The sequence below is a fragment of the Phascolarctos cinereus genome, unplaced genomic scaffold (assembly GCF_003287225.1).
Source record: "Phascolarctos cinereus isolate Bilbo 61053 unplaced genomic scaffold, phaCin_HiC Scaffold_7;HRSCAF=346, whole genome shotgun sequence".
NCBI lineage: Eukaryota > Metazoa > Chordata > Mammalia > Diprotodontia > Phascolarctidae > Phascolarctos > Phascolarctos cinereus.
In genome coordinates this window covers 48,282,429-48,299,064 of record NW_027556180.1, presented here as the reverse complement: position 1 = coordinate 48,299,064, position 16,636 = coordinate 48,282,429, and positions in this window count along the sequence as shown.

Genomic DNA, 16,636 nt, shown 5'->3' with positions numbered 1-16,636 from the left:
AGAGACTGTTTCATTGTCATCTGTATATCCCCCACATTTAGCATTGTGTCTGGCACATAGATCATTATTAGATGATATAGATGTTAATAGATGATTGCTGGATGATTGATTGGGGACCTTCTAGTATACAATGCCCTCATTCTATCAAAAATCAATCAATAATCATTTAGTAAACATTCATTAAGTGCCTATTATTTGCCAGGTACTGTGCTAAGCTATGGGGTAAAAGACAGACCATGTCCCCTGGGAGGTTATAATCTAATGAAGGAGACATTGTACAAACAAATATATACGATGCAAGCTATACACAGGATAAATATGAAATAATTAACAGAAGGAAGCTGCTAGAATTATGAAGGGTTGGTAAAGGATTCCTGTTGATGAGATTTTAGTTGGGATTTAAAGGAATCTGGAGAGGACAGTAGGCAGAGTTGAGGAGGGAAAGTGTTCCAGGCAATAAGGAAACTGTAGCCTAGAAAAGCAAAATGATTGGTAATAGGCAAGTAGTGTGTTCTGCTTCAACAAGGGCGCAGTCCTTAGGGTGTCTTCCTGGATTATCTTATTTTTGCCAAGTTAGTATGGAAGATGAGGCGGGCAAAAGTAACAACCCTCTCAAAACTCAGCAACAACAATACTAACAAAGCTAACATCCAGGCTAGCTGCAGGTTCTAATATTTGTGTGCGTGGGCTCCTAACCACTTCCTCAAAGATGAGGTCCAGGATGTGAAAGCTGGCTCCTAAAAAGGGCAGGCGCAGTGCTCTAGCAAAGACTTGATGGAGCCACTCATGACTACAGTCTCATCTTTGGGAGGAGCCATAAAACTCCATTCCTGGCACTGACTGTCACAGTGGAAGCACTAGCTCCAGTGTCCTGGCCAAATTTCAATTTGGATAATTGCATTCTGCTGACTTAAAAGGCCACACGTTGTTTCAGCTAGATAAGGTTCTTTTTCCTTCCTGACTGAACAGTTTCCCAGCACTGTCTGTGCTCTGTTAAAATGGTTTTAACCACTGTTGCTCACTCCTAAGTTGGATGGATTTCAAGGCTGAACCCAGTAGTGACTTTTTGTGCCTAATGCTTATTAAAAATCAACCGAGCTATGCAGGTTGTTCACACCTGAACATTTGAATGAAAACAGTTTATTCATAGACATATAGGGATAGAGGCAAGACTTGTGATTTCATTGGTATGGAGGATTCCTGTTGTGGAAACTCTCTACCAGGGCAGGACATCCTTGCTGCTTAGAGGTTTTAATGAGTTGTCTAGAACATTGATAGGTTAAATGACTTTCTCGGATTATACAACCAGCTGTGGTCAGAGGGAAGCTTTATCTGAAATATCTCCACTGCTACAAACCTTGGTTTCACCTGTTTCTTTAAAATACAGTTCTAATGACAAATATAGAAGAAGAAAAGAAAGAAAGAAAGAAAGAAAGAAAGAAAGAAAGAAAGAAAGAAAAAAGAAAGAAAGAAAGAAAGAAAGAAAGAAAGAGAAAGAGAAAGAGAAAGAAAGAAGGAAGGGAGGGAAGGAAGGAAGGAAGGAAGGAAGGAAGGAAGGAAGGAAGGAAGGAAGGAAGGAAGGAAGGAAGGAAAGAAGGAAGGAAGGAAGGAAGGAAGGAAGGAAGGAAAAAAGAAAGAGAAAGAAAAAAGGAAAGAAAGGAAGAAAGGAAGAAAAGGAAGGAAGGAAGGAAGGAAGGAAGGAAGGAAGGAAGGAAGGAAGGAAGGAAGGAAGGAAGGAAGAAAGAAAGTTCTCTACTCAATATCTCTTGCTAAGAGGAAAGAAAAGCAATTAAGGAGTATAGTGGATAGAGGGCTGGTCCTGGATTCAGCAAGATATGAGTTCAGATCCTCCCTTAGATGCACATGAGGTCTGTTACCCTGGGCACATTATTTAACATCGCAGTCTCAGCTTCCTCAAATGTAAAATCAGGATAATAATATCACCTCCCTCAGAGTGTGGTTGTGAGGATCTAATGAAATAATTCACAGAAAGTCCTTTACAAACTTCCAAGTGCTACATAAATTCTAGCTCATTCTTATTTCACAGGGAAGATTTCCTAAGATGACACTAGTCTTGGAATCTATGCAATTTTAAAATGCATATTTCCAGAGGAAAGAAGGACGGGTCACATACTCCATTTCATGGCTATGTGGATACTCTAATCCTGTCTTCCTGATGTTGAAAGAGCTTCAACATCCTTGCAGGGTTTTTTTAGGCCATTTCCAGTAACCCCTAAAGAGAAGCCAGGTGACTGCTTCCAAAGAGAAGAGCCAAATTTTCGAAATCTCTCTTAAGAGAATAATAGCAGGATTTTATTCCTAGTGGATTACAGTCCACATTATGAAACGACAGCACATTTGGTACAATTATGCACCACTGGCAGCCTTCTCTCAAAGGAAGCCTTTTGGTAAATGAACACTTAGGATCATTTTGGAACTCATGCATCTTGCAGCTAACACTGTGCTAAGTTAAGCAGTGAACACTATGCCCATCTGGTAGACAAGAGAATATCTGCTTGCAACCTCATCAGCCCCTTTCCTGTAAAAGCTCTGATTTCATTAAAGGTGACCCGCAGGAAAGCCTGGGCAAATTGAGAGGCTCTCTACCAAATGCACTGAATAATAGAAAGAAGGGCACAGGGCAGCAATTACGCTGACTATCCTCCAGGACTTTTCAAGATCCCCCAATGTTGCATAGGTGAGCTGCCTTTTGGCTTCCATGTCCTATGAAGACTGAATAAATTCAGGAGATTGAGAAGAGGAGAGTGGAGGATTCCCGATACTATGAGAAGGATTGCTCATCTTATCATGAACATAACAGAGAACTGATTAGCTCATCATGAGTATATCACTGTGAAATTTGGAGCCCTCTTTAACAGGACTGGGAGCCATAGTTTGCAATTACCATGCAGCAAAAAAAAAAAAAATTGTGAGATTTCAAGAACTAACCATCAGAAGTATCTACCCTACTTGTACTAGTTTAATCAGACCATCAGCCCTAGAAATAGTTTTCTGTTTCTGTTTCATTTATTTATTTATTTTTGGTTCAAATCTACTGTATAATATCACCACTTTTGAGAGATTGGCCACTGTTCTGAAAGTTAGAGTCTTGCACACTTGTTGAGGGGTGGGGCATAAGGGTGAGGGACTAGGAGGTTGTGACTTAACTGTTATAACAAGGCTGGGTATGTGATGGAGGAAGAATCTGATCCTGGGTCTTCCTAACTCTGATGCAGATTGCCTATCCATTATGCCACTGCTACCACTGCTACAAACCTTGGTTTCACCTGTTTCTTTAAAATACAGTTGTAATGACAAATTTAGAAGAAGAAAGAAAGAAAGAAAGCAAGAAAGAAAGAAAGAAAGAAAGAAAGAAAGAAAGAAAGAAAGAAAGAAAGAAAGAAAGATAAAGATGGAAAGAAGAAAGAGATATAGATGAGAGGGGAGTGGAAATGAAAGAAGGGAAGGAGAGAGGAGAGGAGAGGAAAAATAAAACAAGCAAACAAAATACCTATCAACTATTTTGGAACTCATTCATATTGCAAGCTCACCTGCCCACACCACGGTCAGCAACTAGGACAAAGAGGGAGAACAGCCAAAATTATAATGGCAGGCATCTATATAATTCTTTTAAGGTTGGAAAAGCACTTTAAATAGATTTCCTCATTTTTGTCCTCAAAATAAATCTATGAGCAAGGTACTATTTTAATCCTCATTTTACAGATGAATAGACTGAAGCTTACAGGAGTTAAGTGAATCCCTCAGGCAAGAGGCCACCTTCTAATGCAGGATTTGAATCCAGCTCTTCTCAGCCTCACGTCTGGCATTATATGCACTACATAGCACTCTACTAAAACTCAGACTTTCATCAAAATGGGAAACCTGGATTCTAATCTCAGCTGGGACTCAATCACTAATATGCTGTGTGACCTTTGGCAAGTTGCAGTCTCTGTGGGACAGTTTCATGTAAAACATGTAAAATGAATGGGTTGACCTGAGGATGTCTAAGGTCCCTTTCAGCTTTGTGTCTAGGTAATTGCACTTATTCTAATCATTTTCTTCAGTGAAGTGTGAGATATTTAAAAATATGTATGAAAGTCCTATCTATCTACTATCTATTTCTATTCTATTATCTATATCTGTCTTATCTACCTATGTCTATCTGTAGCTATCTTTCCTCTTTTAATTTTATTTATTTTATTCTGAACTTAAGAAATAAAACAAGTATTTCCAAGGCATAGTAGAAGAGGAAAAAAAAAGATGATTGTACATTGAAAATCTATTATGGACAATTTGCTATTCCTATTAAATATATACTAAAGATGTCATGGAACTTTTTTTTGGTTTGTTTTTGTTTTCCTTTTTTTCTCCCCTCTCCACCCTAGAGATGGCTATCATTAGACACAAATATGTATGTATCTGCATATATATATACACACACATATATATATATACACACGCACACACACACATACAGACATACATACATATCTATAAAACCATCCTATACATACTTCAGTTTATCAGTTCTTTCTCTGGTTGTAGATAAGTTGTTTCTTCATATGTCCTTTGTAGTTAATTTGGGTATTTATAGTAGTCAAAATGACTTAGTCACTCAAAGTTGTTCTTATACAATGTTCTCTTGGTTCTGCTCATTATGCTCTTCATTATTTCATGTATGGGGACAGCTAGGTGGGCACAGTGGATAGAGCATCAGCCCTGGAGTCGGGAGAACCTGAGTTCAAATCCAGCCTCAGACACTTGACACTTACTGGCTGTGTGATCCTGGGCAAGTCACCTAACCCCATTGCCTAACAAATTAACAAACAAAAACCATTATTTCATGCAAGTCTGTCCATATTTTTCTAAGATTATCAAGCTCATCATTTCTTAATGCACAGTAGTATTCTATCACAACCATACACCACAACTTGTTCAGCCATTCCCCAATTGATGAGCATCCCCTCAATTTCTAGTTCTTTGCCACCACAAGGAGAGTTGCTATAAATATTTTGGAACACATGGGTTCTTTTCCTTTTTTCCTAATCATCTGGGGAAACAGACCTTTCTCTCTCTTTCTCTCTTTTCCTCTCAATCTCACCTACCAAGTGTCAGATACTAGTCTAGGTTTTAGCAATTTGAAGGGAAAATGAAATAGTTACTAAACTCAAGGAACGTAAGTATGAGTATGCATATGTATTTCTTTGTCGACATACAATAATCTTATGTTATACACGCATGCATACATACATTTTCTCATTAGTAACAAGCATCAATAAGAAAGCATAAAAAGGTCACGCATAAAATCATAAGTCATTACTTTTTTTTTAAATTGTGCATGTGAACTTTAACAAGGCAATTACAATAATATCCTGTTCACTTTCATGTCTCTTTCTGAGTTCTTTTTTAACTCTATTTCCCCCTAGCTTTTGTCCTTCCTTTATGTCTTAAAACATTTTAAACTTTCCACACCTTTCTCAATGTTCCTCTTAGCACTGACCACCTCTGAGCCTTCCCTGGCATTTTGGTTGTGATCTTCACTGTTGCTTTTTCACTTTAGTCTCTACCCCCACTTCACCATCAGCAACTCGAGCGTAAGATCATCCTGTAGCCAGCCTTTTTCTGCATCCTCCTACTACTGACCTCAATATACGAGCAAAGAATTCAGATTGGGGAAGTTCCTTAGAGATTATCTCGAAAGTTATATACAGACTTTGCTGATTGAAATTTTGACTTTCTTACTCAAAATTTGTTAGGAATGTGTTACATGTTAGAAATATTCTTGTTCGGCTTGCTGTATGTTCAGCTTGGTTGTATACAAACACTGCAGCTCCTCTGACACACCGGTGCTAGCTAGTGTCTTCTCTTTGAGGTTATAGTCCATCTACTCTGCATATATCTCGTAGGGATGTACATGGTTGTCTGCACATCTTATCCCGCATTAGAATGTGAGACTATATAATTTGCCTTTGCATCCCAGTGTTTAGTACACTGTCCATATTAAGCATTTAATGAGTACTTATTAACTGATTCATTGTGTTGCTTATTTATATTTAATTTATCATATTTAACAAACATTTATTAAACATTCTCTTGCCTTAGCCTCTACAGCACCAAGATTCTATACAAGGATTAACATTAGATGGCTTCTGACTTCAAGGAGTGGCCACCCTGCTGAAGTCTTCTTTGAGAGCTTACATTCTATAGCCTCTTCAGATTACAGCACACCATGAGTTTAAGAACTTTCTCTGGGCTCTGAGCAAAAGGAACAGGGAATGAGAATATTGAATTCTGTAGAGGTAGGGGAAAGGAGGAAGTGTCAGGAAGGAGGAAGAAGGAAAGGGATCGAAGAGGAAAATAATAAGTAAATGAAAAAGTTACAGAATATGAATGTCTGGGCATGGTGGTACATGTTAATAATCCCTGCTCCTGGGGAGGCTGAGGCTGGGGGATGGTTTGGGTTTATTGTTCTGAGCTTCAGTAGGGCAAAAGCCAGTCAAATAGCTATACTGATCGAGTGTCCACACTAAGTCTGGTACCAGGAAGTCGGGACCACTAAAGCTATCTAAGGAGGCTATGTATATAGCCAAGTAGGAAATACATGAAGCAGATCAAACTTTTGTGCTACTCAGCAAGAGGATTGACCTATGAGTAGCTTTACCTGCAGACCATATAAGAAAGGGAGTTGAAGTCAAAGAGATGCGTGTATGTATATGTATACATACATACATACATCTGTATCTTTTCATATGCAAAAACATATATATATATGTGTGTATGTGTGTATATAAACATGTGAGTATATGTATCTATGAATACACATATACACATGCATGTGTGGTTTTGTAGGTATGGCTGCAGAAACAGCTAGATGGCTCAGTAGGTAGAGCTCTAGGCCTGGAGTCGGAAAGACCGGAGCTCAATCTGGTCTCAGATACTAGCTGTGTGACCCTGGGCAAGTCACTTAACTGGTTGCATTAATCCACTGGAGAAGGAAATGGCAAAAAAGACTGCAGTATTTTTACCAAGAAAACTCAAAGGACAGGATGGTCCACACAGTTAGGAAGAGTTGGACACAAGTGAACAACTAAACAAATGTGTGTATGTATATTGAATGGGACCTCTAAGTCTATAAGAGGGAAAAGAGGAGACTAGATGCCTCATCAAGGCAAGGGAAATTTTCAACCAAAAAAAGGAGAAAGTTAAATACTTCTTATTCCATCACAACATTTGTTATGATGCTAAAGAAGAACACAACCAAATAGTAGCTAAGGCACTTTTTTTTTTAAACCCATGGGTCTGGCTTCTCACATTTTGCCTCTTTAGGCTTCAGTTTTATCTATACTATGAGCGGATTGGACTAGATGCCCTCTCAGGGTTTGTTTTTTGATTTTTTTTTCAGCTTTAAACATATAATCCTATGAGTACATCCTGTTTGATCAAACCGTGCTAAACAAATTACTAATCTCTATAGTGTAGTTATACTCCAGGTGGGTCTACTTACACCTCCCTTCTGGCATATGTTGTGTACCTTCAAAGGAGGAATCTAAGCATGATTTTTTTTCCTTCTCTTTTTATTTCTTCCCCCCCCCCCTTTTCCCTCCCTGTTAACCAATTGCATTTTTTTAAATAGCTCATATTGCAAACACTTCGATTCCTAGATTCAATTGGTATCGAATTCAGCATGGCTTGTTAAATCCAGTTCCAATAATGATCATCTAAGTGCCCTCTAGATTGCTCAGCGACGGCAATTGAGGGCCTTGCTATATGGGCCAAAGTAGCCTTCGTGAAATTGCCGACCAAGGGACCTGATAAGAAGAACAGCCATTCACTTGATCAATTTTATCCCTGCTCCTACAGATAGGATTTTCACTAGCAAAGCCTAGATGAGCACTGTGCAGCTAAGAGGTTACCTGAGTAGAGGGGAAAACTGGGCTCGGAGAGCATTAATTTTGTTCCTGTTGCTAGGACAACCATTTCTTTCCACTATATGCTCAGACAGCTGAGCTGGCTCATTTGGAATCTGCTTTTGAGATAGTCTAGACAATTTTTTTTTTAGCCATCCAAGGAATGGCTCTCCCTCTCCCTACCCAAAGCCACAAACACAATAGCAAGTAAAAATATGTATGCATAATTATAGCTTTTTCCTGTTCAAATTTTAGGTAAAAGTCAAGTTTGAAATCCAAAAAGTCAGTAACATTGAAGAACAATTAACATTTCTATTTTTGTTACATCTATGGCTATAAAAAGATTTTTGCCTTATATTCTTGTCTTTTAACAAAAATGTTTTATTTAATTTAGGCCCATACATTATTTTTACAGGGATTAAATGCATTTTAATAGTTCACTAGGTCAATATAGCACTGACCTGAGATTTCACCCATATGGGAACTCCCAGTTTGGGAACTGTTGCCACCAATGTTGATGATACATTATCTGTGACTTATGGGGTTAGTGAGTTGTCAGAAGCTACCAAGAAGGTTAATGATCTCCCAGGCTATGGTGACACTCCTATGTAGGCTCAGAGAAGGAATCTGAACGTAGGTCTTCCTAGGTGGCACAGTGGATATAGCCCTGAGCCTGGAGTAAGGAAGACCTGAATCCAATTCTGGCCTCAGATATTTACTAGCTGTGTGACCCTGAGCAAGCCACTTAACATTGTTTGCCTCAGTTTCCTCATCTGTAAAATGAGCTGGAGAAGGAAATGGCAGACCATTCCAGTGTGGTTTGCAAGTAGAAAAACAACTAAACATACCTTTATCTGGCTCTATTTAAAATATACCTACCCAGACTTATTGTTAACGTATAAATATTATATATTTTTTTGCATTTTAAACATACATAATTAACTAATAAAGTTAATGTTATGAACTGTAGTAGCAAGGTCATAATTTTGTAAACCCAATCAATTCAAATCACATTTCCTCCATATCTTATTAGATAGTAGAGAGCTTTAAGATTTTCAAAGCAATATGTGTGTATATATATATATATATATATACACACACACACACACATACACACATACACACATATACATACACACAGTTATATATATATGCATGTGCATAGATTTCTATATGTACATATGTGTATAGGTTTGTATAGGTCTGTTCATATATGTGTATGTATGTGTGTTCTATTTGAACCTCAAGGCAACACTCTGAGATAGATGCTATTGTTATCCCCATTTTACAGATAAGACTGTGGAGACTTAGCTAGGCTAAGGTAGATAACCAGTGAATGCCTGCAGGATTCCTACCCAGGTCATCTTAAGTATCACCTGATGGTACATCCTGAGGGGATGAGATTCCTTGAATTAAGTTAGATTTGTCTTTGGATGACAGGCTAGAACCTGATAAAGCTTATAATGTGCTGCTATGGCCTTTGGAAACTAATTATAAAACAAAGGCATTCAAAAGTAAATTTCCAAAAATTAGCATGTTTAATATTAGAATAACTTGGTGAGTCCATTGTTGAAAAAATTTCCTTGGTCCTTTGAGGTATTTTAAAATTCTGGTCTTTTTTCAATAAATAAAATTATATTACATGGCTATTAAACAAAATAAATAATAGTTACTTACAAAGATTAAAATCCATTTTAAAATCATATAGTAGAAAGAATGCTGGCCTTGAAGTTAGAAAGCTGTTGTTCTTCAGTCATATCTGATCCTCATTTTCTTGCCAAAGATACTGGGGTGGTTTGTCATTTCCATCTTCAGATCATTTTCTAGATAAGGAAACTGAGGCAAACAGGGTTAAGTGACTTGCCCAGGCTCACACAGCTAGGATGAGTCTGAGGCTGGATTTGAACTCATGAAGAGTCTTCCTGACTCTAACTGTGGCACTCTATTCACTGCACTACCTAGCTGCCCCAGATAAAGGTGTAAATCATTTTGTAAATTATAACACATGGCAAAAATCTGAGTTATTATTAGGGACTTAGGAATTTATGTGTAAGGACACAGGAGAAAAATGTCCTCTTCAAAAACAGACAAGTTTCTATACTTGAGTTCTTAATTTTTATGAAGTCTGACTTTACTCCTACAACAATCTGAGCCCCTATTATTAGGGGAAGGGAAGAAATCTCAAACAATTTTTTAAAGCAATTTCAGTGGTTAAAGAAAATAGCGGGAAAAAAAACATGGCCTAATGTAAATAGGCTTGAGGCTGAAGAAAGAATTGATGAGAGAGATTTAGGAGACTTTGTCTAACTATTTGGAGGGCTTTCAGATTTGGTATTGATTGCACTGTGTAGATTGACCCCCTAGAACCCATGACCTTTGCTGCTTAATAGAATGTCTTTTTCCTCCTCCAAAGTTTCCAATACTAGGTGTTCATCAACATTGATTCAGCACATCATCATTGAAGAGAATGTGATAAGTCTGTATTTATATCCATCCAGGGACCATGCTGATGAAAACAGCCATCTCCAAAATGTGTGATTTCAGATGGTTGTATATCCCTACATTTTTCTTAATTATTTCAGACATTTTATCTATTATACCATGAACTTCCTGGGAGGATATGGAGGAAGGGGAAAAATGCTCCTGCTGACCCAGAAGAAGAAATACATCTTCTCTTAATAAATCCCACCTGAAATCTTATAGGGTTGAGAAAGAGGTAATAACAGTTAGCATTTATCACCCTTATGGTTCCATGCTCTAAACTTTTCTTGCTTTCTGAAAACTACTTTTCCTTCAGTGGCACGAGGGCAGAAGAGAGGACTGTCAGTCAAAGCAATAAAGGACATGGGGAACAGAAACTGGTACATTCAAAGAAACCACCATTAGGAAAAATCAACTGTGGGAAATTATATTTAGTACTCTGGATTCTACTTGGAGTTTAGAAAGCCATCATTTTCCTAATAATAGATGACACTCAATGTGCACTATGTAGGTCATCTCATTTAATCTTAACAATAACCCTGGGAGGTATGGGCTATTAGCTTTATTTTTACAGGTTAGGAAATTGAGACTGAGAACAGTTAAGTGCCTTGCCTAGGGTCACATAAAAATATCTGAGGCAGGATTCAGACTCAGATCTTCCTTCCTCCAATAAGCTAGACAATGAGTCACCTAGCTGTTTGTGAGAGAAAGTAAATGATGAGCCCATCAGAGACAAAATCAATAGTACTGACTTCAGGCACCAGGCAGGAATGGTTAAATGCATGTTGTTGATTCCATAGTATCCAAGTTAAGCATTCTTAGTATCCTTATGTTTAGCATTCCATAAAATTCGATGTGAGCCGTGCCTATGTACATGCCTTCTCTCTATGGCCAGGGTGTGAAAAGAAGGTCGATTTGCCTGTAAAGTCATCAGAAAATGGCAATATGAATGTTGTACCTGATGCAACTTACAGAAAATTTGGTTCACACTTGGAAATGGCAATTGAGTGCTTAAAACATAATTAAAAGGAGTTACCTCCATTAAAGAGTTCAGAGTATATTTACTCTTTATACATGGCTAGCTCTATATGGAGGTAAAGCAAGCTGTCTTATTCATATGGTCAGAAACTTTCAAATTGGTGTTTGTAACTCAAGGAGTTCTAGTACTAAGGAGGCAAGCGGTTTGATTGTACTGGAGTGAAAGTCAGATTTATCTGAGTTCAAATCAGATTGAGACATTCACTGGCTATATGCCCCCAGGCAAGTCAGTTGACTACTCTAGGATTTAGTTTTCTTATCTTTAGAATAGGGGAAATAATAGCACTTACCTCCCAGGATTTTTATGAGGATCAAATGAAATTCCATATGGAAAGAGCTTTGCATCTATAAAATGCTATATACAAGCTAGTTATTTTTCATAATTAATTTATCAGTTATTAACACCTTAAATGCAATAATTTATTGACGTGCTTTCAAAATGATAAAAGGTAATATGAGATTCCTGGGTGAATGGATTGAAGAGGTCAGAAATCTTGACTCCAATTAGAAGATTGTTGTAGAAGTCCAGGTGAAAAAAAAAATGGAAAGATCCTGAAGTAAAGTAGTGGCTATGTGAGTGAAGAGTGGGGCTTAAAAAGGGGGAAAAAATCAAGGATGACACTAAAGTTGCAAACATGAATGACCAAGTATGGTGGTACCTTCAGTAGAGATGGGAAAATTTGTAAGAGGGGTGGGTTTAGGAGGAAATATAAAGAATTTTATTTTGGACTCATTGAATTTAAAATATATACCAATATTCCCACCATCCTGATTCCCAGGTTAATTATCTTTCCACTATAATATTTCAGTTAGTCTCAAAGAACTCAACATTTCACTCTTTAGCCCAGTCCCTTAGCAAAGGATGAAGGCCAACAGAGTTTGAAACAATCTTTGTCAAGATGGATCTCCATTCATTGGACTACTTGGTTCTGCCATTTAAAATATCTCTAACCACTTTCTTTCTGAGAATCAGTTTCCTTCCTATTAAATGGAAGAATTGCATTAAGGTCACTGTTAGTTTGGAATTCTATTGTTTTAAGATGATTTTAGTCTTTGGGGTTAGTTCACCTTTCAAGCAAAGTCTTGGGTAAAAGGAATTATTCAGAGTCCAATTCCTTTTCTCACCTGGGCTATCACTGCAGCTTGTCCACTTGGTTTGTTTGTTTGTTTACACTCTATTTGGATTACTCAGTAGGTTTGTTTATTTAGTTAAGGGTCTCTGGCGGCTCAGAATAAGCACTTAAGGGGGTGGGTCTTGGTGTTGCCTACTCTGCTATCTATCTATCTACTTGCAAGGGCCTGTATTTGAGGAAGTAGTTATATTAAGCCCTCTGTAATTAGTTAGCTTTCCCTGGGTTTTGTCCTTTGCTTGTGGAAGCATCCTCTTTTCTGATGGGCAGAAAAGTTGATCGACTATTTCTAAGACATTCTCACTATCCAGGATGCAACTTTCAATTCCATAACTCCCAGGGTTGCAAAATCACTGAATCTCCAAATGCTTATGCAAAAAGACTACTAATTGATTACAGAAAATGTCATTCAAAACACATCCAAGGACCCATAACTCTCCAAAACTTAGGCAAGTCTCTCTGGGGATAACTTGGAAGCTAGATTCTATGTATATATGTATATCACACTACATATATGCATAAGCATTCATACATGTTTACTTACATAAAGATATATGCATTCATGAATACCTATTTCTATTAATATTAACTAGATCTTGAATTTCTACTGCTCACATTTTAAGAGTGCTTTTAGGTTTACAAAAGTCTATTTCATTTGATACAACAGTCTTATGATAGGTGCTATTATTATTCCTATTTTATAGATATGGAAACTGAGGCTGAGAGAAATTAAATGAATTGTCCAGGGTAGCATAGTTACCACATTTCTGAGGCAGGATTTGAACTCAGGCCTTCTTGACTGCAAGTCCAGCAATCTATCCACTATGTTGCCTACCCTCTACACACAACCAAAACATATTTAATATCCTTCTATTTCATCTATTTTTACAAAATCCAGCTCATTTGACCTTTAGCCGTATGTTATGATGGACAATTCCTGTTTATCATTCATGTTACTTGTGTTTTGGCAATAAATTGGAGCTCTTGATTAATGCTTTTTTGTTATTTTTTTTCTGTTATTTAGAGAGGGCCCCATTTATCTAGAACCAAAGTAGAGATTAGGTTTTACCTCTTCAGCTTTCTAATTCTTATTGACCATCGACCTTTTGAAATTACTTTGAATTTGCTTCTGTAAGTATATGTCTTATATTCTCAGTAGAATTTAAGCTCATTGAAAAAAGAGGCTATGGAATTTTTTGATCTTTGTGTACCTTGCAAATAGGAACATCGATCGGACCTATAACTTCATTTAGTGTAGGGAACTCCCAGATAAAGAAATCCCCGCTACCATGGCAGGTTGGCACCTTCTCTACCACTTAGAGTTCTGGGGTAGTACCTAGAGTACTGACAAGTTAAGAGATATGACCTGGGCTGTATGGGTAACATATTTCATAGAAATGACTTAGTTCAGGTTTTCTTGACTTCAGGGTTAAATCTCTTTCCGTTACACTACTCTATATCCACCTTGACCATAATAAATGCTTAATAGTTGTTGGTTGTATTAAAACCTAGTTCATTAAGCATTATTCAGATAGCCTCTTAGTAATCAAAATTTGGAGTATGGTTCTTGATTTTTTAAATCCCATCATATTATATTTTGAAAGGGTGTTGAATGGTTCTACTTGAAAATTAAAATTGATCTTATTCCTATTTTAAAGTGTAGCATGCTAATAGGCCAAGTTGTAATATTTTAAGTATTTTTTTATCATCAAAGCTTATTGAGAGTTATGATTTGACAGTTATTTTGAAAGTCACCAACTACAAATCATAGAATGTCACATCACAATTATGTTTTTGGGTTTTCTCCCACTAACATAAACAATGAGACATTCTCAGATTACTTACAAATTCAAAACTAAAGTAATTAAACAAAATTATTTTAAAATAATAAACTGATCTCAGCATTGTCCTGCCCTCCCTCATTGACATCCAATTCACTTGCAAGTCAAGGCACCACCTCTTAGAAGTTAGGGTCTTCTTTGAGAACAAAGGACAAGCAGCAGCAGCAGCTTCTTGTGAAATACTAGTGGAGTAATTCATAGTTGGACCAGTCATCTGGCAAGAGTGAAGGGTAAATGATATACAGTCCATTTTTTTTTCCCATTGGCATGCATTTAATATCAAGAGAACCCAAAGAAGGCCTCCACCATATTGGATGTAGCCTCTTGTGAAGGATTTATGGGAGATATTGACAAAAAGCCACACGGGATGATAGGCCATGCCTAGGCAATGATTTGTATCATTGACAGGAATATTCCTGTCAAGGAGATTATGGATCCATTGAAGTACTTGAGCACTGTGGTTTTCAACTCAAATTTAATCTGGTCTTAGAAACATAACATTATTATACTTGAATCAGCTTGCCATCATGGACTCCATCAAGAGAACCATTATTTCCAGTTTTCTTTTCTTTAGGCAACTGGGGTTAAGTGACTTGCCCAGGGTCACACAGCTAGTAAGTGTCAAGTGTTTGGTTTGAGGCCGGATTTGAACTCAGGTCCTCCTGACTTCAGGGCCAGTGCTCTATCCACTGCATCACTTAGCTGCCCCTCAGTTTTCTTTTTTTAAATAGAAAGGTGCATCTGGAATATTGTGGTCAGTTCTCAGCACCACAATTTAAGAAGAACACTGATAAGTTAGAGTATACAAAGAAAAGCAACCCAACCACGAGGTGATTAGGGGCCTGGAATCCATATCATACAAGGATTCCCTGAGGTAACTAACTGGGGATATTTAGTTTGGAGAAGAAAAGACTCAGGGGGCAATATGCTAACACTAATGTGAAGAGGAATGAGGTTTGTTCTTTTGTCCTCAGAGAGGGAAACTAGGTTAGAAATTTTCAAGAGGATTAACGTAGTCTTAATGTCAGGGGGGAAATAAAATAAATGAAAACAACAGAAACAAAACAAAACAAAGAATGACTTCATGGATCATAGAGATTCTAGAAACATTAAGGAGTATAGAGTTTAAATTTTCTTATTTTACTTTCTGCTGTTAGAACTGTCCAAAAGTGCACTAGGCTATCTTGGGATACGATGGGTTATTATAGCAGACACTACTTATAGGTTGTATTATAGTGGAAACTCCTTTTGGGTAGAGGTTTAACTAGCTGGCCGTTGAAGTCTTTTCTAACTCAAAACTTCTGTGATTTTATAACCCTGGAAACCACTCAACCCAACCTCTTCATCTTTGCTATTCTCAGCAATCCCAAAGGTCTCATGATGAAAAATGCCAAAGAAAGCACGGATGTTGTCTGAAAACAGACTGAAGTAAACTAATTCTCTCTCTCTCTCTCTCTCTCTCTCTCTCTCTCTCTCTCTCTCTCTCTCTCTCTCTCTTTTATCCTTCCTTCCTATCTTCCTTCCTTTCTTTTTTCTTTTCTTTTTTATTTCTTTCTGTTTCTTTCTTTCACAAAATGACTAATAGGGAAACATTTTACATGATTGCACATGTATAACCTATAGCAGATTGCTTACTATCCCAGGAAAGGGCTAGGGGAGGGAGGGAAATACAGAATTTGAAACTCAAGACTTTAAAAAAATGAGTGTTAAAAATTGTTTTCACAGATTGCATTGCTATCTTGGGGAGGGGGAGGGAAGGGTAGGAGAAAAAAATTTTGCAACTTAACGTCTTGTAAAAGTCAATATTGAAAAATATCTTTGCATGTAATTGAAAAAAAATACTATTACATAGAAAAGATATTTTTACTTGTAATTGGGGGAAAATAAAATATTATTTAACCAAACAATTAGGAAACTTAGACATTCCACAGCTAAGTGGTAACAGAGGCAAGATTAGATACAAGGTCTCTCATTTAGGAATTTTTTCGACCATACTGTGTGATGTTTTCAAAGATGTATAATTGGAGAAATTGATCTCTTTTGTTTATATCATATATCCAACATCTTGAGAGAATGAGAGCACTATGCTTTGAGGGTAAAGGATAGGGGGTTCTTTGAAGATTACAAAAGCATGTCAGTTTTGGAAGGCTTCCATCCTATCATTATAATTTCTGAATACCTATCCTCAGTTATTCCTCATTCATCAAACAAATATTTATTTATTTATTATTTATTGTGG